General features: G+C 38.4%; 1 long non-coding RNA gene across 1 annotated transcript; it reads right to left on the reverse strand.

Moving 5' to 3' along the window:
* Positions 1-8,943: 8,943 nt before the first annotated feature.
* Positions 8,944-24,405, reverse strand: LOC103468038 (uncharacterized). Its single transcript, XR_014088156.1, has 5 exons — positions 24,218-24,405; positions 18,580-18,756; positions 9,807-9,973; positions 9,439-9,485; positions 8,944-9,125 (listed from the first exon to the last, which is right to left on the reverse strand). It is a non-coding gene; the product is annotated as an uncharacterized LOC103468038 (long non-coding RNA).
* Positions 24,406-26,036: the final 1,631 nt, after the last annotated feature.

Consider the following 26,036-nt stretch of genomic DNA (forward strand, 5'->3'; position numbering starts at 1 on the left):
TGGTAATTTAAGATATCTGTATTTAAATTTTGACTAGTAAGAATAATAATTTAAGATATCTTCAATTACATTTTGACTAGTCAAAAATCCTTTCAAGATATCTCAAATGACGTCACTGGTTCTGTCATTTGACGGGACACATAACCGTAATTACGATTTAAGATATCTTCAACACAATTATGACTATTCAAAATTAAAATTTTAGATATCTGAATTAAGAATAACGTGGAAGCCCCTTTGTGGTGTCCAAACAGTTGCCTGCAGAATTTTATGTTTATTGCACAAAATTGTCAGTAAATGCCACAAATTAGAAAGAGCTCGACAATGTTGGAAATGAGGAGATATATAGCAAAACTTCATAAACTATAATACTGCTTCTGATACCTGTAAAGAATTTCCTGTTTATTCAGAATATGGATTTCCGACAAACCAAATGCATTTAAAAACAGCTTTGAAAAGCTAAAATTGCTATTGTCAACCCATTTTCAACATGAAAGTGGTGCATTTTCAAACATCTTTTTTCTTTTTCTCTTTTTTTCATTGTTTTATTAAACGTTCAAATTGCTGCGTTCGTCAGAGACATTTTGACTACAGAAAACTAATTCAAGATATCAGTAATGTCATTCTGACTAGTCAGACTGTTAATTTAAGATATCTTAAATAGAAATGCTGTGTAACTCAAGATATCTTGAAGTATTTTCAGTATTTTCACTGATGTTTGTTTACCATCCATCCATTTTCTTCCGCTTCATCTGGAGTCGGGTTGCGGGGGCAGCAACTTCAGAAGGGAGGCCCAGACTTCCCTCTCCCCAGCCACTTCTTCCAGCTCCTTCGGGGGAATCCCAAGGCACTTCTAGGCCAGCTGACTGACATAGTCCCTCTAGCGTGTCCTGGGTCTTCCCCGAGGCCTCCTCCCAGTGGGACGTGCCCGGAACACTTCACCAGGGAGGCGTCCAGGAGGCAACCTGACCAGATGCCTGACCCACCTCAACTGGCTCCTCTAGACGTGGAGAAGCTACTCTACTCTGAGTCCCTCCCGGATGATCGAGCATCTCACTCTATCTCTAAGGGAGAGCCCAGCCACCCTGCGAAGGAAACCCATTTCGGCCGCTTGTATCCGTGACCTCGTTCTTTTGGTCATGACCCAAAGCTCATGACCATAGATGAGGGTGGGAACGTAGTAGGTAGTCTTATATTTGATCATTTGGAACATAAATGTCAAAAGCATGAAGTCTTTGCTGTTGTCACTTAGAAATGTGTAGGTTTTCCCTTGTGACAGTAAAACCTTAAACTTTAATGCACTTATTGGGATATAATAGATCATTACTAATTACTATGCAGAACTATTATTGCTACACTTAAGCTACAAGTTTTCTGGGATATGATTTTTTCATTTTTGCACATTTAAAGTCAAATATTTACAAAACGTTGCTGAAACTCATTAAATGGAAAATATCTGTAAATTGTTTTTCTCCAATCTAAATTGGATTTAGATCTGAACTGAGTCATTAATTGAAGCAGGCTGTGTGTTTGGGGTCAAACTGCTGGAAGATGAATCTTCTACAGTCAGAACTCCATGCAGCTTCACACAGATTTCCCCAAAGACTCTCATGTATTTAGCTCCATTCATCTTACCACCAACTCTGACCCCGACTCTGATGAAGAAAAACATTCCCACAAGCATGATGCTGCCTTCACCATGTTTCTTTCAAATAATAAATGGTCTAAAATGGGTAGAAATTAGGATAAAATTTAACACTTTGCAGTCTGATTTACCTGTTGACTGATAATTGTTTTTTCTTTAGAGAAATAATCAAAAGGAGAGTCTCTGTTTCCATTGGATCCACACATATTTAACAGAACCTTTACCTGTGTTACAAAATGACTGACTGCATTGTACGTCTCACACTGGACGAAGCCCAAATAGATGAGCACCTGCTAAATTCTCACTAGTCCCAGAAGAGCGATAATACAGAATGAATTCAGCGTAACATGTGACGCTACTGTTGTGAAAAGTTTACAACAACCACACTTAATTCAGGCAGAAAGCTTGACAACACATAATCACTCCCCTGCTACAACTTTACCACAAGTATCCGATGGTTTTGCAGCAACTAAGCCTCCTGCATAGTAACTAAGAACGGGTCACAAAGTCAAAGGTTAAAACCACTTTGGCTCCTACTGGGAGATTTGGTTTCCTGAGGTTTGTATGGGTGTGTGATTGTGTCTTATTTAGCCACTTCAGCTCTCCATAAAAATCCTCTCCTCCTGCTGACCACTGGCTTAATATCCTGTGTGGTTTGGTATGTCGGTTCACACATGTTCCTTTTTTATTTCTCTTTCTATCCTGAAGCTTTTCTTTTCTGTGATATTTGGCTTATTTACAATGTATTCCTTATTTTTCATTTTGAACCAAAAAAGAAAAAAAACTTAATTTCCTTCTTTGTTCACCTAAATTCTTCTTCTATTGGTGAAAAAACGACTTTTTTATTCAGTCACTTAAATTCACTCTATTCATAATTTAGAAACTCCTAGGTCTACTTACAATGACTCTATGAAAACCCTGTGGCAAAATAAAAGCAGATTACAGCAGACTTTCTAAATTGACCAGAGAGAAAGGGAACAGGAGAAATTTTACTTTTAAAGGATTATGACTTTTAAACCCCTAAAGAAAGAAAAGGACACTTTTAATTTAAATAAATTATCATTCTGTCCTCACAAATGGACAGTGGCCAGCAAGAAAAAAAACTAACCACCCAGTGGGTTTGTGTCTGCTAACAACATTCTGTCCATTTAGCTTCAGGATTAACTCTCAACTCTTTCATTACCTATTTAGGTATTTTAGAAAATATTTTGTCAATCAAAACATTTAAAATTTACATTAAGTTATTGATCCTTCAATGGATTATAAAGAAAACCTTTTCAATTATCAGAGGCATTAAATTTGGACACAACAGTTAAGCAACTTCATTTTGTAGCATTAAGAAGAATCCTGCACATTATTTCTAACAAAAATGTCTAAAACTGGCTATTATGCAGTTTGAGATACTTTTTTACTGGTTCAGCGATTTCTAAACCAGTTACAAAACAAAAACATTTACAAACACCTTTACATGAAACAAACTATTTCCATTATTTGGGTCTATCTCATAATAGAGATAGTTATGCTCTTATTTTATCTTCAGTGGCAGAGTTATTTTTTAAACTAGAAGTTAAAAATCTAAACGTGTTAATTTAATCTTACATATTTTTGTTCATTAAATGGATGTTTTTTTTTTGTAAAATGCACATGTTCTGACAAATAAGGAGTGAGAATGTGTTGCGAGATGACATCCATTGTGAATTGGTGTGTTTCAAATAAACTTAATAAAACCCATGATGCTGATTACTGGAAGAGTATATATATATATATATATATATATATATATATATATATATATATATATATATATATATATATATATATATATATATATATATATATATATATATATATATATATATATATATATATGTAAACAAACTTTTTCACAGAGCAAATACAGATAAGACAGTGACAAGCTAAAATTTCCAAAACTGCCCGTTTTGGAAACAGGTCTGATTGGAATGGATTGAGATAACATATGCTTTATTAATGAAACTGAAAATATCTAAAACGTTCTGAGGCATGTTAGTACTTACACAGTGGTTCATCTTTCTTGAAGGATGTCAAACTCCATCTCATGCACCTCAGAGCAGAAGTGGAATCCAGTCAGAGTTTTAACTCAACACATCAACAGGCTTCATCACCAGTGACATCATCAGGTTGAATACAGACAGCTGAACACTTCTGAGGCTTTGGATGAGTCTGACAGCTGCTTTTTATGAGGATTATTGAGAAAGTGTTCAATGATAGAAAGAGTGTGATGTCATCCAGCAGGGCGATGGTGGAGGGAAAAACTATTATTTATCACTTAAAATCATACCTGATCTGCTATCAGCAAAAATGCGGCACAGATCTCTGTGTGAAACTATTAAAACCAAGATTGTCTTTAAAAATCACTTTGTAAACTTAAAGTATTACAAGTGAATCTACTCTTTGTTGTCACAGCTATACTTAAAGCATGAGACCTGTCAGCGAGAGCAAAGACAGAGAGGAGCAGATAAAAAGCAGAAATAGACGAGGAGCGACGTGGTGGGGACAAAGACCAGCAGATTCCCAGGGAGGAGACAGGTGGAGATGGGGGACAAATGAGACAGGAGGAAAAGCCAGAGAGGAGTCCTGATGCAGAAAGAGGTCGGCTGGGAGGAAAGCCTAGAAGGATCAGCCTGAAGCAGCACCTTCCTCATTAATCACTGCTGGAGAAAACACAAGGGAAACACAAGGGAGGGAGAGGGCTATAAATATAAAGCAGAAAACCCAGAGCTATGACAGGGTGTAAAGACTCAACTTGAAAGTAAAAGAGAGAAATACTTATTACTTAAATCAAAACTTTTACTTCTGTAGCGGCAGAGTAAAGCTAAAGTGTAAGAGGTGAAATAAAAGCAGGAGACAGATTTGAGACTCGGGGAGAAAAGATCAGAGGAAGAGGATGAATGGTGAAGAAAGAGAGATGAGAATAAAGCTATAGAGGGAAACTGCAAAGGGGTAAAAGGATTAAAAGTAGGAGAATATAAATAAAGATGGAGGCCTCTTGGTATCCATGGAGGTAAATATAGAGAATCTTGTAATATGAGGCCTCCAGTAAAGGGGTCCACTTTTTTCTGCCCTCTTCCCTTCGTTTCTTTTCTACTTTTCTCTCCTTCTACCCCACTTCCTCTTATCCTCTCACTGGTCTTCTCATCTGTGCCCCTCTTTAGCCCAACCTCTTTTGTCCTCTAACCCCCCGCCCCCATCCCTCCTTCAACCCGCTGCACACATACAGGAATTAACCTGAGAGATTTACATGAGAAAAGGCTTTTTCTTATAGAGCCGATCAGAGGCAGAACAGAACTTATTGCCATGTCTGCCTTTTGACTTTTTCTTGCCTGAAAAACCATCAACAGGAAGATAATATGTGAAACAAATTAGTGTTGCAAATATATTTGACGAGGCATTTACAGTATTAACTGTGACTGTCATTGATTTACCACAGCCTGATTGGAAGCTGACACGTCTAACCAGCTCCTTTGTTGATTACAACATCTCAGATTTACCACACAAACATAGATTAGAATAAAAAAATCAATCAGATAAGAAATAATATATTTTACTACAATTAGATTAAGGAGTTAAGAAGAAAAGGAAGACATACTTTTGCTATTTAAGTTGAATTATATTATTTACCAGTAGAGGGCAGGAAAGACTCTCTTTTGTAAAAGCACCTGAAGCAAAACTAAAAGAGCGTATAATAATCTTTCAACATTGAACTGTGAACTTTAGACTTTACTGCTCTATTATTGTCCACTAGAAATGAAGGTAAAACTATCTGATTGGACTTTGGTCTAAGGATTCATGAATATTTGTTTTGTTTGTTCCAAAACTTACTGGAATTTAAACAGCTCAGTGTTTTTAAATGCAGTTTTCTGCCTTAGTGGCTTATTTTATCTTTTCCATCCATCCATTTTCTTGACACCCTTGTCCCTCAGTGGGGTCAGGAGGGTTGCTGGTGCCCATCTCCAGCTAATGTTCTGGGTGAGAGGCTGGGTCACCTGGACAGGTTGCCAGTCTGTCACAGGGCAACACAGAGACACACAACCATGCACACACACTCTCACACCGAGGGGCAATTTCGAGAGGCCAATTAACCTGACAGTCATGTTTTTGGACTGTGGGAGGAAACCGGAGTACCAGGAGAAAACCCACCATGCACAGGGAGAACATGCAAACTCCATGTGGAAGGACTGGGGCTGGGAATTGAACCCAGAACCTTCTTGCTGCAAGGCAACAGCTCTACCAACTGCGCCACTGTGCAGCCCCTTTGTTTTATCTTTTAAACATAAAAAATGTAATACAAATGATAAAGGTTCGCAATTTTATTTTTCTCTGAAAAATCAAGTATGATTTTATTATTTTGAATCTTAATTGTAGAATTTGAAAACTGGGTTAATTTCTCGCATTAACCCTCTCTCCTGGGATGAACCTTATATGTAACATTTTACTACTGAACCTTTTTAATCTCTTCTTGAACAATTTTGGCTTTAACTTAGACACACAGACCCTCGGCTGTTAGAGGTTTTTGTTGTGTGTTTAATCCTGTCACTCCACAACATAATACTGTCACTCAACATTAGAAACCACACTTAGGCACATTCACATGCACACAAACAAACAAACGCATTGTGATATGTTCTCACACTCTTTCATTTTCAGTTCAGACATTCATCCTTGTCATTCATCCAAACACTCCTCTGTTGAGTGTGTATTAACTATAACCAGCAGCACACACTCTTCGTTCCCATTTTTTTTTTTTTTCATTTTTCTTGCCCTCACAATTGAACTTGCCTTTATTTGGTGTGTCTGTGTGTTTTAACTATGCTCTCCCCTGCTGAGTGACAAATCTTTTCACCAAAGAGGCAATCAGACATGCGCAGAAACACACAAACACTCAGAGAAGATTAAACGCCACCACAGTTGCCTAAGAGGTCCAAATTCATTCTCTTTTGGGTTTCCTTCTGAACCTGCAGCCGATACTTGGATGATGGCTAAAAAGTATGTGGAAAGTGATCCAAGCCAGATTAATGCTTTCGTGTGTGGATGCTACACACATAGTAGTTCACATTTAAATGACACATTTGCTATAGTTAGAACAGTGATCTGTGATTTGGTTGGCTCTGCAGGGAGTCTGTTGTCACAGTGAGGTTTCCCATGGATGGAGGCTGAAGGGAAAATCCAGATAAGACTCAGTTTCATGTCTGACATAGCAGCTACTGAGAAACTCTAATACCTACTGACGAGACGTCATTTAATATTTCACAATCAAATTAAATAAATATCACATTATTGTCACATTGATGTGGGGTTATTTGTTGGCAACAGAAAATACATGGAGAGCACTTTGCAGCAAAGGTTCTCTCTTCAAGAAAAATGGATGCACCATGGATATAAAGGGAAAAGACAAATCTAAATGTATTTATAGTACCACAACCACATTTATGTTACAGAACTAATCATAACACATCTATTTGTGGACATAAAAACAATCAGATTAGAAAATGTCTCTCTTTTAGACAGTTAAATATTTGATGTATCCAGTGCCTGGATGATTTTATTGTTCCAAAATACACACACACGGGGCTTTGTAGAAAATAGTTATTTATTAACTATACATAGCACATGTTTATATTTTCAAAGATTTTAAATTATTTCATACAAAAAGATAGTAAAATATTTTTTTATCTCTGAACAAGTTAAACAAAATATATTAAATGTCTTAGAAAATATATTTTTTTCTTTTCTTCAGTTTTATCAATAAGCAAATTTGTTTTCAATGCAGAATAAAAAAGTATAATAAAAAATCTTCTGGATTTCATCAAACAGTTGAAATAACAGGCTTGTATTTGTTAAAATTGAAAATGTACATGGTAAATTCAGAAATAATAAAAACAACAGTTTTAATGTTACTGGTTTAAAGTAAAAGCAGAGAAGCCTGTCTTAACAGTGATATCAAACTCAGGAAAAAATATTTCACATAATACAAAATATGCAGTCTAAAAAGAGATGCTTTAAAATCTACTTTTATTTTAGTTCACACATCCCATTAACCACAAACACAAAACGCATTTCTTAGATCAAAGCATATTATAAAGAAGTTTTAGTTTTGTTCTCTTTGCTCGAGTCATTAGATTTGTCTTTGACATGCCTCACTCAGCAATGGAGAACTTCTAGATTCTGGTTCTGATTAACTCAAATAAATCCAGATATTTTGTCTTATAGAAATTCATTGCTGGTCCAAACATAAAGCTGATTATTTTGCTATGCATATAATCATAATTACATCCTGGCACTTTATTTTTTATGTGCAACTTTTTGGATTTAGGTAATGCAGACAATAGATGTAAACCACACATAAACTTTTTTTTTGTTAAATCTAAAGAAAAAATAAAATTCACATCACAAGCTAATATTATGTAGTTCCAGTGTTTCACATTGTCTGCACAAAACAGCAGCTCCATCAGAAAGTTGACCACAGCTTCACCATTTGTCTCTTATTTATTGCTGATTGTCCTTCAGAGCAACGCTCTGCTGAAACACAGTCATTCTGCTGCAACACGTGTTCCTGGTGATGCTTGTGACTAAAGTTATAATTAAGCACTTCCGTCCTAAGCAGCTCTCTGATAGCAGACGGCATGTCCACGGTCCACAGCTTAACTATAACGTTGTTTGGAGTTTTCAGTGGCGTAAATCACGAACCACTCGGTGAATGTTGTCAGCAGTCAATCAAATTGTTTTGGTGCCGTGCCCTCCTCGCCATTACAAACTCAATTTTGTGTCTAATTGTGTCACTAATATGCAAATTGTTTTAATGTTCTGAAAACTAGAGTGTAACAAATATGCAAAAAAAGTGGAATCACAAAGGGGACAAATACTTTTTCACACCACTCTAAGTCCTTACAGTCTTTCTAACTTGTGCTCTCATAAATCTACAGATCACACAAAGTCACAGAACCTTTCTCAAACCAGAAGGCTGGAAAAAGCTCTGCTGTGAATTTTGCTTCAAACCTATGAATCAAGCTCCGCTCCTCTGATGATATACTGTAGTAACTTAGAGTTCCTCCCTCCCAGTCAAGAAACACACCTATTTTGTTGCATGTAGAGACTTTGATTTCTTTTTTTGTGTCTTTATGCATGGCTTTGTATCCATCCTTGGAGCAGAGCAGACTCCAGGACTTGTCATTGGTTCCCAGACCACTATCACTGCCCAGCCCTCGACCCAGATCTTTATATGCCACAGCAATTCCCACAATGCCTTCCCATTCCACTTCCCAGTAACAAAGTCGTTGCAGGCCTTCATCACAAAATATTTGGGTCCTCTTGAACATTTTGTCACTTGTATTTCGCATTTCCAGCTTCTTGACATCGTTATCAGTTATCACTTTTTTGTTGTTTTCAGTCAGAACAAGTCGTCTGCTTGCTGTGTTCTTATCAAACATAAGATCTGCTCCATCTGAAAGTGTTCAAGAATAAAATCAATCAAGATTTGTGAAAATGTAAACAATGACAGTTTCAGAATGTGTACTATTTTTACCATAGTGAATCCATACATTTAAATACTAAAGCTGCTAAATTTAGAGAATCGCATGAGTCACTAAGTATTTTATTTTCTGATATATAAAATTATATTTAAATATACTTAATATGATCATTATTGCCTTTTAAATACACTTAAGATGAAGACGTTCTAACCTTCATTTTCAGATAAATATGTTTCATCTTGTAATAAGAAAATTTAAAAGTGTTGAGGGAAAAAAACAGCTTACATTTACTCCAACCAGGTTTTAGTCGACATTTTCCTTCGTAATCAAAGCTGTGCAGAATAAGACAAGAAAGATTTGTGCATTTTAATTTGGAAAAAAAACACTTTACATAAATATTCCATTCCTATTTTTTCTAGTTATGAAACTTCATTATTATCTTATTTACCACTCGATGTGTATATTAAGTTTAATTCACCAGTTCTTGAACTATAACATTTACATATTTAGTTAAGTCTAGCAAAACAAGTAACAGAAGGATCTATCATTGCGGTTAAAAACTCTATTCAGACATGGTGCTTCATATATTAGATTAAGCTATTTTTCTACAAATGTAACAATAATACTAAGTAATGTCTGATTTATTTACTCACTTCACTGTCTCAAGTTTCTTGGCTGGATTCTCATTGAGAGCCTTCATCCCTTTGTCTCCGGGGTGATTGTAACTCAGGTCCAAATGTTTAAGAGATGACTTTTATTGAGTGCAATAGCTTCAGCCAGAGAAATGCAGCCTTTCTCTGACACCTGACATCCTGCCAACCTGCACAAAGACACAATTTTGGATTAGAAACAGAGCTCAGCAAAATTTTATGGTGATACAGTACATAAGTTATATAGATTTATTACAAAAAATAGAAGTCATTTATTGAAATTTTGATGGTTGTAGTCTACAAATAATGAGAGGCCAAAATACAGAGTCTCAAAACATTAGAATATTGCAATTCATTTATTTTTGATAATTGCTGGGTTTTAGATGACGTAGCACTGACGTCACACAATGCAGATGGAGGGTAGAAAGTAAATGCAGTCCGTTTATTTATTTCGATCCAGCATCAAAATGTCTAGTCTGCGTTGTGTATGGTTGGTCCAACCGTTCTAATAGAGAAAGATAAACGTTATTTTGGTGTTTTGAAAGTAGTTGGTTACAAGGGAGTTAATTTTAAAAAACTTACCGAAAGAAAGGAGAAAAGTGGATCAACAATCTACAGCTAAGAACAGGAGGTGCGGAAACTAACAATGACAGAATTTGCAGCAACCACCTTCTAACAAGTAGAGAAACAGCAGGCACCAATCATGACACCGCACGTACAGTGGCACTTACGGTGGCAGGTGTCATGGCTGCCACTGTTTTCGGGGCTAGCTGTCAGTGTTGCCACTGGCTTTGGATGACATTGGTACCTTCCAAGGGCTGCCGTGACCTCATACTGGCACCTCCCACGCCTCAAGGACTGCTCTCGCCTATTGTCACTGAGAAGATTTAGGGAGGTCATCTTAGAGCGGTCGACCGCTCCACTCAGCATTATACCTTTGGCAGGCACAATGACGTATTTGCGCATTTAATCTTTTATAACACGCTATTTTGTTACTAGAAACCTTATACAAACATCTGCATTTATAAACAATTGTATTTTTAAAGTATTTTTTAATTGTACTATACATTGTTCAGCATATTTAAATATGCTTAGTGGGGAAAACAATAGAATAGGAACAGAATATTCTTTGGCGACAGCTTCTGTGTCAGATTTAATATGAATGTATTTATAATTCAAGAAAACACTGGTGGATCTGGCACAAAGTATTGCATTTCCTCTTAAGTGTTGTGTTTCCTCAAAAAAGCAAATGCACCCTGGTCTATTTTGGATACAGTCTCAAATTTCAGTTTAAAATTTCTAATTAAGAGCCTCAGTGAAAACATGTTGACAGCTGCTGTAAGGTGCCACTTGTGCCACGGGCTTCCGGGTAAGGTGCCACTTGTGCCACCTTACTCAGTGCTAAGGTGGCCACTTACTTCTATTTGTTTGAACTAAAGTTATTCATATGCTACATTCTATCTGATACAGGTAGAATGAGGTTTCACTCATGGCCACGGGCTGCTGTGCCACCTTTCCCAATGCTGCCTTACCACCGGGTAAGGTGGCACAAGTGACACCAGCCATCTTGCCTGGTGGTAAGGTGCCACTTGTGCCACCTTTAGGTGGCACAAGTGGCACCTTACCACAAGTGGCCATGGGTGCCAGGGGCTGCTGTGACATTTCTATCTGTTTCAGAGAGAATGAAGCATATGAATAACTTTAGTTCAAACAAATAGAAATAAAATATATCTTAATTAAAACATAATTCTCATTATCCGACTTAGCAGAGAAAGACAACACCTGCACTGAATGCATGTCAGATGGGACCTCTTCTGCAACAGCTGATAATAGCTACCACTAGGTGCCACTACAACTGACACTAGGTGGCCATGGAATGTCAGTGCTGACAAGCTCTTGTCAGTTCCAGACTATAATTATTACCATACAATTACCTTAATATTATGCTATTGATTATTAAACCGGGTAAGTTTACTAATATTGACTTATTAGTTAATATTAGTGACAGTGGCAACATGAGATATTGACAATTCCATAGTGACATTATGTTCACCATGGTTCCATGACAGTGCACAGGATGCCATAAGTTCCCAAGAAAGTAATAAACCAGGTAGCCACTATAACTTTCAGAGTTTTTTTCTAAGATAATGCAAAGTTTTTGGAAAACATGTTATCATAATTTTCCAAAAATGCCTGTTAACCAGTTTTAAAGAGTTATTACATATTACAGTGATCCCTTGTTTTTTGCGGGGGTTGCATTCCTAAAATAACTCGCGATAAGTGAAATGTGCTAAGTAGTTACCTTTGTTTTACAACTATTAAACAGCATAATTAAATACTCTACATTGAAACCAAAGAATAAAAACTTGTTTTTAGGTCAGCGGATGTGCGTGTTCATCAATCACAGCATTAATGTCATCCGGAGTCATGTAATGGGGTATATGCCACGGACTTCCGTTTTACCACTTCCGCATTTTTTTGCCACATAGAATGGTTCCAGTGCACAGGCAACAGTATGTAAACAGTGGCTCCTCAGTCGCTGCAGGACTATTAACGATGCTTATATACTTATTCAAACATCCTGAAATGCCTCAACAACAAAGGATTTAAGCTGGATGTGTCAAAACTTCACAATAACTTCAAAGGTAAGTTAATAAATCATTTGTATTCATCATAATGCCTCATATGTCTGACGTAGCTAACAGGGACAAGCTTACAAAGGTGCTATGTAAATGTTAAGTGTTTTGATTATCTGTGCAGTGTGCAATCTACATATCTATGCTAAAGATATATATCTATATAAACATATATAGATCTGTCTATATTGTGCCCAAGCTATCAGTCGAAGCTGAAGTTAGCTTCCGAATGTAGCATCTAATTCGGAAAATAGTTAAAGGGCGATTACTATTAAGTTTTCACTATCTTGAGCTTTTTTAATGTGTTGCATTTTAAAAACTACAACACCTAGACATTTCAAACTTAGCTATATTATTCTGTACTAACAGCAGAATAAATAAAACATTTGTGAAACCTTCTGAGTTCAGTTTGATGGCTTCCTGGAGGAAGAGATTGGCTGAGCTAATGCTGCCAACAACTTTTCTACAGCTATTAACGTTTTTACTTTTCTTTATATAGAAAGTATTTCTATCAGTTGCTCTGTTCCCATTTTGCTCTATTTTTTTATCTTTACCTTAATGCTTACCTGGTCAGTTGAGGTGGAAATGTACATCCTCTTGATTACTGACAAATGTCAGAACCACATGGACTGAGCTGGTTACATCAGATCAATCTGAATCTTTATTTCTCATTAAAACAACTTCTTGTAATTTTAAGACATTATTATAAAATTGCATCTTTATTCTGCTGTAACAATGACTGCATTCTTGTAATTAAAAATTCTTGTTTCCTGACTGTAATGCTCCTTTTTACAACTCACAGAACAGATGATTGAAATAAAGGCGTTGTAGTTCCACATCGCTTAGGATTTGTTGCTGCACGTTTGCGCAGTGTGAAGGAAAGAGGAGACCAGCTGCACAGGCAGGCTGAGAAATGAGAAGCAGGTGATCGGTATCGGCAACAAGAGACCGTGATCACCGATTATACACTTTTTCATGGAAATCGGCCGATTATGATTGGCGCCCGATCGATCGGCATACCTCTAATATGCATAGTAATTGATTTGTCAATATTTATTAGCCATTGTATGCAAATACTTTAAACAGCAATAACATATACTTTAAGTTTTCAATAGCCAAGAACTAAAATGTTTGTGTATTATAAAATACCTCTCTGAAATCATTTGAAGTCTTCTGTAAAATCCATGTTTAGTCAACGTGTGAATTTCCTACATCAGGATCAAATAACATATTGTTCCTCCATGAGAAATTATATTTCACTACGTTTTAAAATTTTTTTTCAAACTTTATTAATTTCTACGATATACGTTTTACACAACTACTACGTATTTCCATCTTGGCCAAAGCCCTATCTGGCAACCCAACGGGGTTCAACAGGTTCCACTGTAATAGTGACACTTAGTGGTAGATTCAATTACTTTGGCCATCTTCCTTCAATTAAATTAAGACAAAAATATTCAAGTTGTTAAACGGATAATTAACCAATGCAATTACCATTGAAAAAAAAATTATTAACAGGCAATATAAGTAACACGTTTTACAAAAACTGGCATTGCCATTCCCCAAAACATCGATGGGCACCAGTTGTGACCGCTCTGAAACACTCTAGACTAGCGGTACTCAACGTGGGCGGTACCGCCCCCCAGGGGGCGTTCAGAGGACGGGAGGGGGCGCTGGCGGACATTTTTACAAAAGGGGGGCGCTGGGATGCCTTTGGAGGGCGTTTGGTCGAAGTTTACACCTTAAATGCACAACAATGCCAGTTTAGACTTTGAGCAACTTGGTAAAACTGTATTGTGTAACATTAAAACATGCCTGGCTGCAACTGTATTGATGGCAGCTTTTCTATTCAGTGTTTGTTAGCTTCTGTTAGCTTCTTGGCGCAGCTCCGTTCTGCTACTGGTAGCTAAAATCAGATACCCTCACTGTGTATCCCTCCGAAAAATTAACCCATTTAAATAAAGAAATCCCTCCATGGGTGATACCACGATAGAAAGTGTTCATTTAGTGCTGTAAGTGGTCCGGTATGAAACGGGGGTGATGGAACAACACAGCACTTTTAAATTTCAATAATCAGAATGCAGAAATTGTTTCCGTTGTTTTAAAAGGTTTATGTCAGTCTGCCTTTTCCCCGTCGATACGCTTCCCGACCGCCCTGCACCTTAGGGGCTTAAAAAAAAAAATTAAAAAAAGACTGAAACAGGAGAAGCGAGACATAAAACTGAGCGACAAACTAGATGTAAATCATGGCATAAAAACATAGAATCCGACGCTGAACAGTGGAAAAATAACACATGATGTGAAACACATGACGATTAGGCGACGCAGTAGGTGAAGAGTGAATATTACTGATAGTGAGCATCAATAAATGATAAAATAAATCTAGCAACATGAAAGAATCTAAAGTGGAAATAACAAAAAACCGAGAGGATAAAACTAATCAAAGGAAACTAAATGGAAAAGAATGAAGAACAAAATGCAAGAATAAACCAAGAAACTAAAGTAAATACAGAGGAATAAACTAGTATGGCAAGACCTTTCGAGCAATACTTAATACATAGGACTGTATGGCAAGAATAAACAGACACTATTTCCAGATAAAAGGTAAAATAATATTGTTGAAATGCCATGGGTTTGTTGAGACCACATCTAGTACTGAGAATAAATACATCTTACAGACCATAACAGTAAAGAACTGATCACTTATTTATGTTTTTAATTAGATTTGATATATTTCAGTATTATTTTCATGTCAGTGTTAATGTCATGGTGGTGTTCAGTGACTCCATGACACATTGAATTTGACTCATTAGTATTTGATTAAGAACCAGATTTGTTCTTTGTAATTTCTGTCCAGTAAAACTATTAATCTATAAATCAATAGATTGATTAAATCAATCAAATGAAACTAAATGGGAATTTAGGTCTATTATATTAAGATATAATCCATGTTTCTGTCTCATATTTGTATGGCATTAAAAGGACCTGGAACTTTTGTTTTTCCACTGAAAGCTCTGGTTTGCACAATACTGTAAATGCCATGTGGGTGAAGTTTTATGGATGATACTCTGATGTCCCATTCTCCTGAAGGCAGCACAGAGCTGCACCAACATAAACTGACAAACACTGAAGAAAAGAAGAGCTATGATTTAATGTAGTTTACAGTTCTATCCATGTTTTAATGTTGCAGAGTTCAGTTGTTTTGCAAATAGTTCAAAGTTTAAACTGGCATGTTGAACATCTTTTATCTGGTCATTTAGTACAAGATTTAACAACTAGAAAATGGCAAAGAACAAGAATATTTTTCCACTGGCTGCTGTTAGGCCTACCAATTTTAACTTGAATGTTCATTGCATTTTTTGTAGACACCTGTGAAAATAATTTCTATTTCCATGACTTTTTTGATCTCTGGGAAATTATTTTTGATGATAAATACAGAAACAAGCATAAAAATCAAAACATCTACAATAGGGATAGTAATATTAATAATAAAATAATGGTCAGTGCAAAGTAGCCTGCAAATTTTTTGGTGGGGGGCGGTGAGGGACCTGGATATGGGCTAGGGGGGCGCTGGCCCAAAAAAGGTTGAGAAACACTGTTCTAGTCACCTAACGGCAGCTCTAGCGTAAGCCAGACTCAGCTATTGCAAAAGATGCCGAAACCAATGGCATCCCTGATACCCGTTGTATATTCACCTGGATTATTCAGATGAACTTTAGTGAATAAATAGGATGAACGAATCATACATAATAATATACGAAAAAGTATAGGAACTCAGCTTATATAGGTCTTTCTGCGAAAAAATACAAAGAAAAATTTTGTTTTTCTTCGTCTGTCTTCAAGTTCTTCTTCTACTAGTTATAAAGTATTAGGGGATGTGTAGTCCATTTGCCGAAGCCAGTGGCAAAACTGACAGCTAGCCCCGAAAACAGTGGCACTTGTGACACCTAATAGCATGTGTCAGCGGAAGTGCCAGTATGACGTGCCGAAGTCAGCCGAAGCCAGTGGCAACACTGACAGCTAGTCCCAGAAACAGTGGCACCTGTGACACCTAATGATACCTGCCACCGGAAGTGCCACGGTAGGTGCGGTGTCACAATTTGAGCTCGGCCCTGCTGAACAGGTAATGATCGCATCATTTAAATTGTATTTTCAGAAATTTTATTGGACAGTTGTTTAGAAAGACAAGCATTCATATGTGAGGTAAGATATTGTCATGATATGAGGGAAGACAGGAGAAGCAATCGTCGGTTGGAAAGCCGTACTTTATTTAGCTAGAGCACGAGGTAACAACATGAACAGCTTCTTATTTGAACTCCTTTTCCGGTATATCTTTCTAGTGCTCCCCCCAGTGGTCAGGAAACCAAACTACCGTTACACTAGATATACAATATAAACTAATCTCACAACAGATATATTATTTTTATGCCCTGGCATGGTTGTCCTCAGAGTGCTAACGCTGTTAGCAGCTAATTCAGTGCAGAGTCCCGGACAGAAATATAATGTTTATTCAGTGGGACTTTCATGCCAAAAATCCATCTTAAATACCTTATTGTGGGGGAATAACATGCTTCGTGTCCGGCCACAAACTATATTCATGGCCAGACACGAACACGGGGTTTCTGTAGATTGCTGCGAATGGCGTCCTACAACGATTCAACATTAACATGAACTCCAGCATGAATGTGGATTTTACAGAATCAAAATAAATTATTTACCAGGATATTCAAGCTCATAAAATAACATGGGTTAGTTCGTTGTTAGCGATAGCATAATTACTTAAAATAGCACAACTCACTACTTACCCGCCAGAAACAAGTCGCCAGCCATTTAATGCTTCTTTTGATCCTAAATGCTTGACCCAACTTGAAACTAAATGATTGTATTCTCCAGGCTTTTTAAAACTTTTTTCCGTTTTAAAATTTCTCGACGACTGTTCCAACCTATTTAGGGCATTTGTCATAAGTGGTGGGTGGAAGTGGTGAGGAGATCACGCCGAGACCCAGGTAAGATGATGAAAATGAATAATTTAATGGTTATAGTGCTCGGAGCAGTCCAGGAAAACAGGCAGCACGGCAGACAGATAAGTACACAGCTAATTGCCGGTAGCACTGAAATAAAGACTGACAACTGGAGCTGACGCCGTCACAGTACTTAACCAGTTCTACTGGGACGACGGACGGACAGCATACGCTCGACTATAGACAGCAATAGACAAGGATCCGACGACGAACACAGACAACAGGTAAGACTAAATACACATGGGGTAATCAAGGGAATGAGACACACCTGGGAGACAATCAACGGGGAAGACGCAGAGACAGGACTCACAGGATCACACATTAAAACTCAAAAATAAACACACAGAAACACGGATCATGACAGCATTAGCTACTCGTGATCAATTTTGCTTTGTTTTGAACCAGAGAAATCCCCCTCCGAACCTCCATCTGAATTCCGCGCGTCATCCGGGTCACGTGTCTGAAACCCAGCAATAACTCAATTATTTCCTTAAACATTGCTTACAACATGACATTGTATAATCTTTGAATATAATTTTATGTAAAACTCAATTATGGTTTAAATGTTAAATAGTTTGTAATTGTCTAGGACTTCATCAAGTCCATTGGACCCCAAATTGTTTCATATCACATTTGGTTATTCACCCATTCACACACACATTCCATACCGATGGTGGCAAGCTACTACATTGTAGCCACAGCCTCCCTGAAACAGTCTAACATAGGAGAAGCTGTCATGTACCAGGGCCAACTGGTCTGATCATCACCAGTAGGCAAGTCAGGGGAAGTGTCTTTACCACAACCACAACACAACGGTGTTCAAACTGGAAACCTACCAGTTCCAGGATAAACTCTGACCTCCTGACTCACAATCACCATTAAGGGAAGACTTTCAAATTATTTCATTTATACATGGGCTACTCATCTCTCAACTTATCACTCTCAGTACTATTTTCATAGGACTGTTGTATTATACTGACATTTGATACTAACACGAATTATGAACACATAGAACGGCCTTAAATCTCAAGACAAACCAATTTATAAATTCAAAATAGTGGCTAATTATAACACTGGTTGATATATTACTTTCATGAATAACAACTCTGAAAAACCTACTTGAGAGTCTCCAGTTTACAGTTCACATGTTTCAACCCATCAGCAAGTCGCATCACTCCAGCATCCTTCAAATCATTATGACTCAGGTCCAACACTGTGAGATTTGAGGATGGTTTGCTTAGCACTGATGATGTCAGACCACTGCAAGATTCTTCAGAGAGTTCACACCAACTCAGTCTGTAAAAAGATCCATGAAAACAATCAAGTTAATTTGACAAACCCATGTGTGATTTTCTCCTAAAATAATAAAGGATCACAGTAAAGGAACAAAATAGGAGTTTTGTTTTAAACAGTAAAAGACAAGTTATCATGTTTGTGTTGTCAAACTAGAATCCCACTCAATGGAAAAAGCCCTGACTCTCATGTATAACATTAATACTTTGTTCACAATAAAGAAAGTAATATGAAGCATTATTCTGAACTATTGAAGTATAGCAGTCACTACTTGGAAGCAACTTAAACAGTATTTTTACAATAGTATTTTATAGCTTTCTCTTATCGAAGAACTGAAGAATAAGTATGCCATCTGAATATTGTGATTGAGTGAGTTTGTTTAGTCAAGGTTCATATTAAACTGATGGAAATATGGTAATTGTATGAAGGTATTACTTAATGAGAGCCTTAAAAGTAGTGCCAGCAAAGATTAAAACACTTTTATATGTGACAAACCAAAAGGGTTATTGGCAATTATTTCATTTAACGGTCTATAGGTTGTGAGTACCTTATTTTTCGGACTATAAACCGTTACTTTTTGTCCACACTTTGAACCATGTGGCTTTTCTGTGGATTTTTCTTCAACCACCAATGGGCTCTTTAGCAGAAAGTCAATCATTGGAAGTCCATCCTTCCATCCAGCCATCCATCCATTTTCTTTACACCCTTGTCCCTTAGTGGGGTCGGGAGAGCTGCTGGTGCCTATCTCCAGCTAACGTTCCGGGTGAGAGGCGGGGTACACCCTGGACAGGTTGTCAGTCTGTCACAGGGCAACACAGAGACATAAATACCGTATTTTCCGCACTATAAGGCGCACCAGATTATAAGGCGCACCTTCAATGAATTATCATTGGAAGTCAAAATTAGAAATCAGAGAAGTACAAGGTCACAGCAAAGGGATGCTGCCCTTTGCTGCGACCTTGTGGAAAACCAAGAGTAGCGGAGATACCAGGGGCATATATATATATATATATATATATATATATATATATATATATATATATATATATATATATATATATATATATATATATATATATATATATATATATATATAATGAAAAGATCAGTACCCAAGAAGTACAGCCAGATGCCCATACCTGAAGCACTCGAAACTGCCAAACAAAGGCTCCAAGCCTTGGCCAGCCGCCTAAAGAGATACACGAGAGAGAATGAAGCCAGGAGGATTAACCGGCTCTTCGCCACCCAACCAGCTAAAGTGTACTCTCAATGGCAGGGTAATAACAACAGAGCAGACCCACCCAGGCTGGAGACTGAACAATACTGGAAAGGCATATGGGAAAGGGAGGCGTCCCACAACAGCAATGCACAGTGGCTAACCTCTCTACGAGAGGACCACAGCAACCTCCCGGAACAAGCCCCGGTAACCATCACTGTGGCAGATGTCCAAGACAGAGTCTCGGGTATGAAAAACTGGACAGCACCAGGACCTGACATGATCCATGCCTACTGGCTTAAGAAACTCACTGCCCTCCATGAGCGACTGGCAGCTCAACTGAACCAGCTGCTACAAAATGGGACTCACCCTGAATGGTTAACTGAAGGGCGCACAATCCTGATACAGAAGGAACCCTCGAAGGGTTCAGTCCCATCCAACTATCGGCCAATAACCTGTCTCTCTACAACATGGAAGCTCATGTCAGGCATCATAGCGGCTAAGATAAGCGGGCACATGGATAAATACATGAGCAAGGCACAGAAGGGCATAGGCATAAATAGCAGAGGAGCCAAATACCAACTCCTTACCATACCATACCATACCAACTTTATTTATAAAGCACTTTAAAACAACCACAGCTGATACAAAGTGCTGTACATTAAAACACAGCATAATAAAAAAAAAATAAATAAATAAAAACTCTTACAGTTTAAAAACAAAAACATACACTCTAAAACTAGATCCCGCAGGAGTTAAAAGCCAAGTAAAATAAATGGGTTTTAAGACGAACTTTAAAAGTGGACAGTGAAGGGGCCTCTCTGACCTGCAAAGGCAAGTCATTCCATAACTTAGGACCTATGACAGAGAAAGCCCTGTCCCCTCTGAGCTTCCTCCTGGATCTTGGTACCTCCAAGAGCAGCTGATCTGCTGACCTGAGAGACCGATAAGGTACGTAGGGGTGAAGAAGCTCAGAGAGGTAAGCCGGGGCAAGATTATGCAGTGATTTAAAAACAAACAAAAGAATTTTAAAATGAATCCTAAAATATACAGGCAGCCAGTGAAGTGAGGCCAGGACAGGGGTCACATGCTCCCTCTTCCGAGTTCCTGTCAAAAGTCCTTGTAGACCACACAGTCGCCCGAGACTGCAAAACCCGACACACCAACCTGTGTACCGCTTGGATTGATTACAAGAAAGCCTATGACTCAATGCCACACACTTGGATCATTGAATGCTTAGAGATGTACAACATCAATAGGACTCTAAGAGCCTTCATTGCAAACTCGATGGGGCTGTGGAAAACCACCCTTGAAGCCAACTGCAAACCACTTGCACAAGTGTCCATCAAATGTGGCATATACCAAGGAGATGCTCTGTCCCCACTGCTGTTCTGCATAGGCCTGAACCCTCTCAGCCAAATCATCAACAAGACTGGCTACGGATACCGACTCAAGAATGGGGCCACGATCAGTCACCTCCTCTACATGGATGACATCAAACTGTACGCCAAGAGCGAGCGAGACATCGACTCACTGATCTACACCACCAGGATCTACAGCACTGACATTGGGATGTCATTCGGACTAGAGAAGTGTGGTCGGATGGTTACAAAGAGAGGGAAGGTCGCCCACACAGAAGGGGTCTCACTCCCAGAAGGATCAATAGCAGACATAGAGCACAGCTACAAGTACCTGGGAATACCACAAGCAAATGGCAACCTCGATGAGGTCACAAGGAAAGGAGCCACAGCCAAATACCTCCAACGAATAAGGCAAGTCCTGAGAAACCAGCTCAATGGCAAGAACAAGATCTGTGCAATAAACAGCTATGCCTTACCAGTAATCAGATACCCTGCCGGAATAATTAGCTGGCCAATGGAAGAGATGAAGGCCACGGATGTTAAGACTAGGAAGCTACTAACCATGCATGGAGGGTTCCACCCCAAATCCAGCACCCTGAGACTGTACACGAGCCGTAAGGAAGGAGGCAGAGGACTAGTGAGTGTGAGAGCCACTGTCCAGGATGAAACATCCAAGATCCATAAATACATCAAGGACAAAGCCTCAACGGACGATGTGCTCAGCGAATGTCTCAGGCAATGGGGAACAGAAGACAAGGTGCTGGAAGTACCATCATGGGAGGACAAGCCCCTACATGGGATGTACCACCGACAAATAACTGAAGTGGCTGATGTCAGGAAAACCTACCAATGGCTGGAGAAAGCTGGACTCAAGGACAGCACAGAGCCTCTCATCCTGGCTGCCCAGGAACAGGCCCTAAACACCAGAGCAATAGAGGCTCAGATCTACCACACCAGAGAAGACCCAAGGTGTAGGTTGTGCAAGGAGGCCCCTGAGACAGTCCAGCACATAATAGCAGGGTGCAAGATGCTGGCAGGGAAAGCGTACATGGAACGACATAACCAAGTGGCGGGCATAGTGTACAGGAACATCTGTGCAGAATATGGACTGGAAGCCCCGAGATCAAAGTGGGGAACACCCCCAAAAGTGGTGGAGAATGACCGAGCTAAGATCCTGTGGGACTTCCAGATCCAGACAGACAAGATGGTAATGGCGAACCAACCGGACATTGTGGTGGTGGATAAAGAACAGAGGAAAGCCGTTGTGGTGGATGTAGCAATACCAAGTGACTACAACATCAGGAAAAAGGAGCATGAGAAATTGGAGAAATACCAGGGCCTCAAGGAGGAATTGGAAAAGACCTGGAAGGTGAAGACCACAGTGGTGCCTGTGGTCATCGGGGCCCTCGGGGCAGTCACCCCCAAACTGGAGCAGTGGCTAAAACAGATCCCAGGAACAACATCAGACATCTCAGTCCAGAAATGTGCAGTTCTAGGCACAGCCAAGATACTGCGCAGAACCCTCAAGCTCCCAGGCCTCTGGTAGAGGACCCGAGCTCAGAGGATGAAACAGACCACCCGCGGAGGGTGAGAAGGGAATTTTTTTTTTTATATATATACACACACACTGTTCCAGTTTTTTTAAGAAACTTTGTGGTTGTGGCTTATAGTGAGGTACACTCTATAGTCCGGAAAATATGGTAAAAGACACAGCTTGTCAAACACCAATTTGACTGATAACCAGGTAGCTTTCAATACTTTACCTAAGAAAGAATGAGTTGCTGTGGCTTCAAATGGTCATCCTATTGAATATCATCTCATGCTTACATTTAGCCTTTGTTGATTGTGGAGGATCCTCCATCTTTTTCTCAGTGTTAGTATTTAAGTGTTTCATATAATATATTTAGAATTTCACTTTTTCTTTGGTGGTGGTTATTGCATTAGGTTGTTTACTAATTTGGGTGCACACAGTTGGTAAACGCCTTATGTTTAAGGGGTTGGCTCAAAAGAAAACCAGGAAGTGGAACAATCCATCAGGCTGCTGGAAGCAGGGGACTTGATGTGAAACAATCTGCCTCTCTCCACTAATGGCATAATTGCTAAAACCTTTTTGGTATTAGTTTATTTTGGTTTTTATAGTTGTGATAAAGTTAAAATGTTTTAGTTTAAATTAGTCATTTATGTTTATACATTATTTGTCTTTGTCTCCTTTCCTACCCCTCCTCGTTTGTGTAGGCTAGCCTGTTTGTATAAATTCCCCTGTGTGTTCATTGTTAGGTCAGTCTTTTGGTTTGTTATCTTGAGTTATGTTGCCTCAGTTGATTTCTTTTGGGCCCATTTTGTTATATTTTTTTAGATTTGTTGTTGAACCTTTTGTTAAGATATTCTTTTATAATATTTTTAAAATATTTTTTTATATATGACTTTGTCCTTTTGTTTTACTGGTCGGACCGTCACATTGATATTTGATCTTAAGGGGCTGAGATCCATTCGTGGGGAGCCCGCAGCCTCAAAGAGTGAATCACCAACTTAATTTTATTAGCCTTACTATTACTATTATCCTATTAGCCTTTTTAAGGCAGCCTAATGAAAAAGTTCCTGCTAATTTAAAGCTCTGGTTGTAATGCATTACTGTTACCACAAGAAAACAACTATGTAAAAAGCAAAAGAAAAGACTTGCTAAAACAGTGCAGGACCCTGGACTTTTATATATTTGTGGATTAGTTTTCAAATAAGCAATGCAATATTTGTATGTCTTGTTTCCTGAGGGGAGATTTTTAAAGCAATTACTGGAATGGTTATGGACCATTTTTTGCATCAAAATCCTAAAGCACTGAATAAATATGACAAGTAATGGCTCTACAAAAGTTTTTATAAAAATACTTACAAAGTGGTGTTTGAGACTTTAACCACTGGCATCATTCCCAGAAGAACTTGCTCTGATTTCAGGTATTTCTTAAGATCAAACACTTCAAGGTTTTCATCTGATGTCAGCAGCACAAAGTTTAAAGCTGACCACTGAGAAGCAGTGAAAGTTTCAAAAGGTTTTTCTTCTGAATTAAGATACTTTTTGATTTTTTGAACAAGGCTGTCGTCATTCAACTCATGAAGACAGTAGAAAAGATTAAGGTTTTTCTCTGGGTCACTGTTGTTCTCTCTGATCTTCTTCTTGATGTATTCTGCTGCTTCCTTACTAGCATCTTTGTGTTTTTCACTCTTATCCATCAGACCTTGAAGTAGATCCTGATTAGATTCCCGAGAAAGACCCACTAGGAAGCGAAGAAACATGTCCCAGTCCCCATGTTCATTCTCAAAAGCCTTGTCCACTGCTTTCTTATAAAACTCTGAGGCAGTAAGGTCAGAGGTTGCTGAGGTGGATTCTGTGAACACATTTTCACCTTTGATAGTAAAAGAGTGGAAGACATGGAGAGCTGCCATGAACTCTTGAATGCTTTTATGGAGAAAGCAAAACATCTCCTTAGAGTATAGCTCACGATTTTCTCGTTTGATCTGAGTTAACAACCCAGAGAAAACAGCAGCTTTGGTTACATCAGTCCCACAACTGGTCAAGTCTTCTTTATTAAAGAGAAGGTTCTTCTCCTCTAGTCCTTTGAAAGCAAGTTTTCCCAAAGATAGGATTGTTTCATCATTAGTTTTATCACAGAATGTCTCCGTTCCAGAGGTTTCAGAGGTTGACTGATCTTGAATATATTTTACTTTTGTCTGTCTGCGCTGGAGCAAAAGGAAATATGTGTACATGTCAGTCAGAGTTTTTGGCAGTTCATCTTCTTGGTTTCTTTTAACAAAGTCCTCCAAAACATTTGATGTGATGAAACAGAAAACAGGGATGTAACACATTATGTAAAGAATTCTTGATTTCTTCACATACGACAAGACTTTTTTAGCCTCCTCTTCATCACTGAATCGCTTCATGAAATAATTTTCCTTTTGCTCATCATTAAATCCTCTCACTTCTGTCATTCGATCAACTTTTTCTTGAGGAATGTCATTGGATGCTGCAGGTCGGGAGGTGATCCAGATTTGAGCTTTAGGGAGCAAATTTCCCAGGATGAGATTTGACAGCAGAACATCCATTGACGATGGTGTTCTGACATCAGTCCATTTATTTGTTTCACTGAACTTAAGATCAAGACGACATTCATCAAAACCATCCAGAACAATCAGAATCTTGTACTTGTCATAGTCAGTTATTTCAGATGTCCTCATTGCTGGGAAGAACTGATGAATCAGATCTTCTAGACTGTGTTCTTTATCTTTTCTAAGATTCAGCTCTCGGAAAGGAAGTGGAAAAATGAAAAATATGTTTTCTGTTGCTTTGCTCTCTGCCCAGTCAAGTGTGTTTTCTGTTGCTTCACTCTCTGCCCAGTCAAGTATGTACTTCATTGAGGCAAATGTTTTTCCTACGCCTGCCACTCCAACAGTAAGGACAGTCATAACGTTTTGATTACTATTTGCAGGTTTGAAGATGTCACAGTAATTAATAGGTGTTTCTTCATTTGCAGTTTTTAAATTTGCATCCTGAATCTGCATGGTTTCATTTAAAGTACGCTCTCCTTCTGTGATGTAGAGGTCAGTGAAGACCTCGTTGAGAAGAGCTGAGGTCTTCTGCCGATCAATCCCTTCAGACACACTGGTAAACTGATTTTTTAGTTCACTTTTAAGTTTTCTTTGACTTGTGATATCAG

This window comes from Poecilia reticulata, chromosome 7 (genome assembly GCF_904066995.2).
Source record: "Poecilia reticulata chromosome 7, P_reticulata-male-v2, whole genome shotgun sequence".
Lineage (NCBI taxonomy): Eukaryota > Metazoa > Chordata > Actinopteri > Cyprinodontiformes > Poeciliidae > Poecilia > Poecilia reticulata.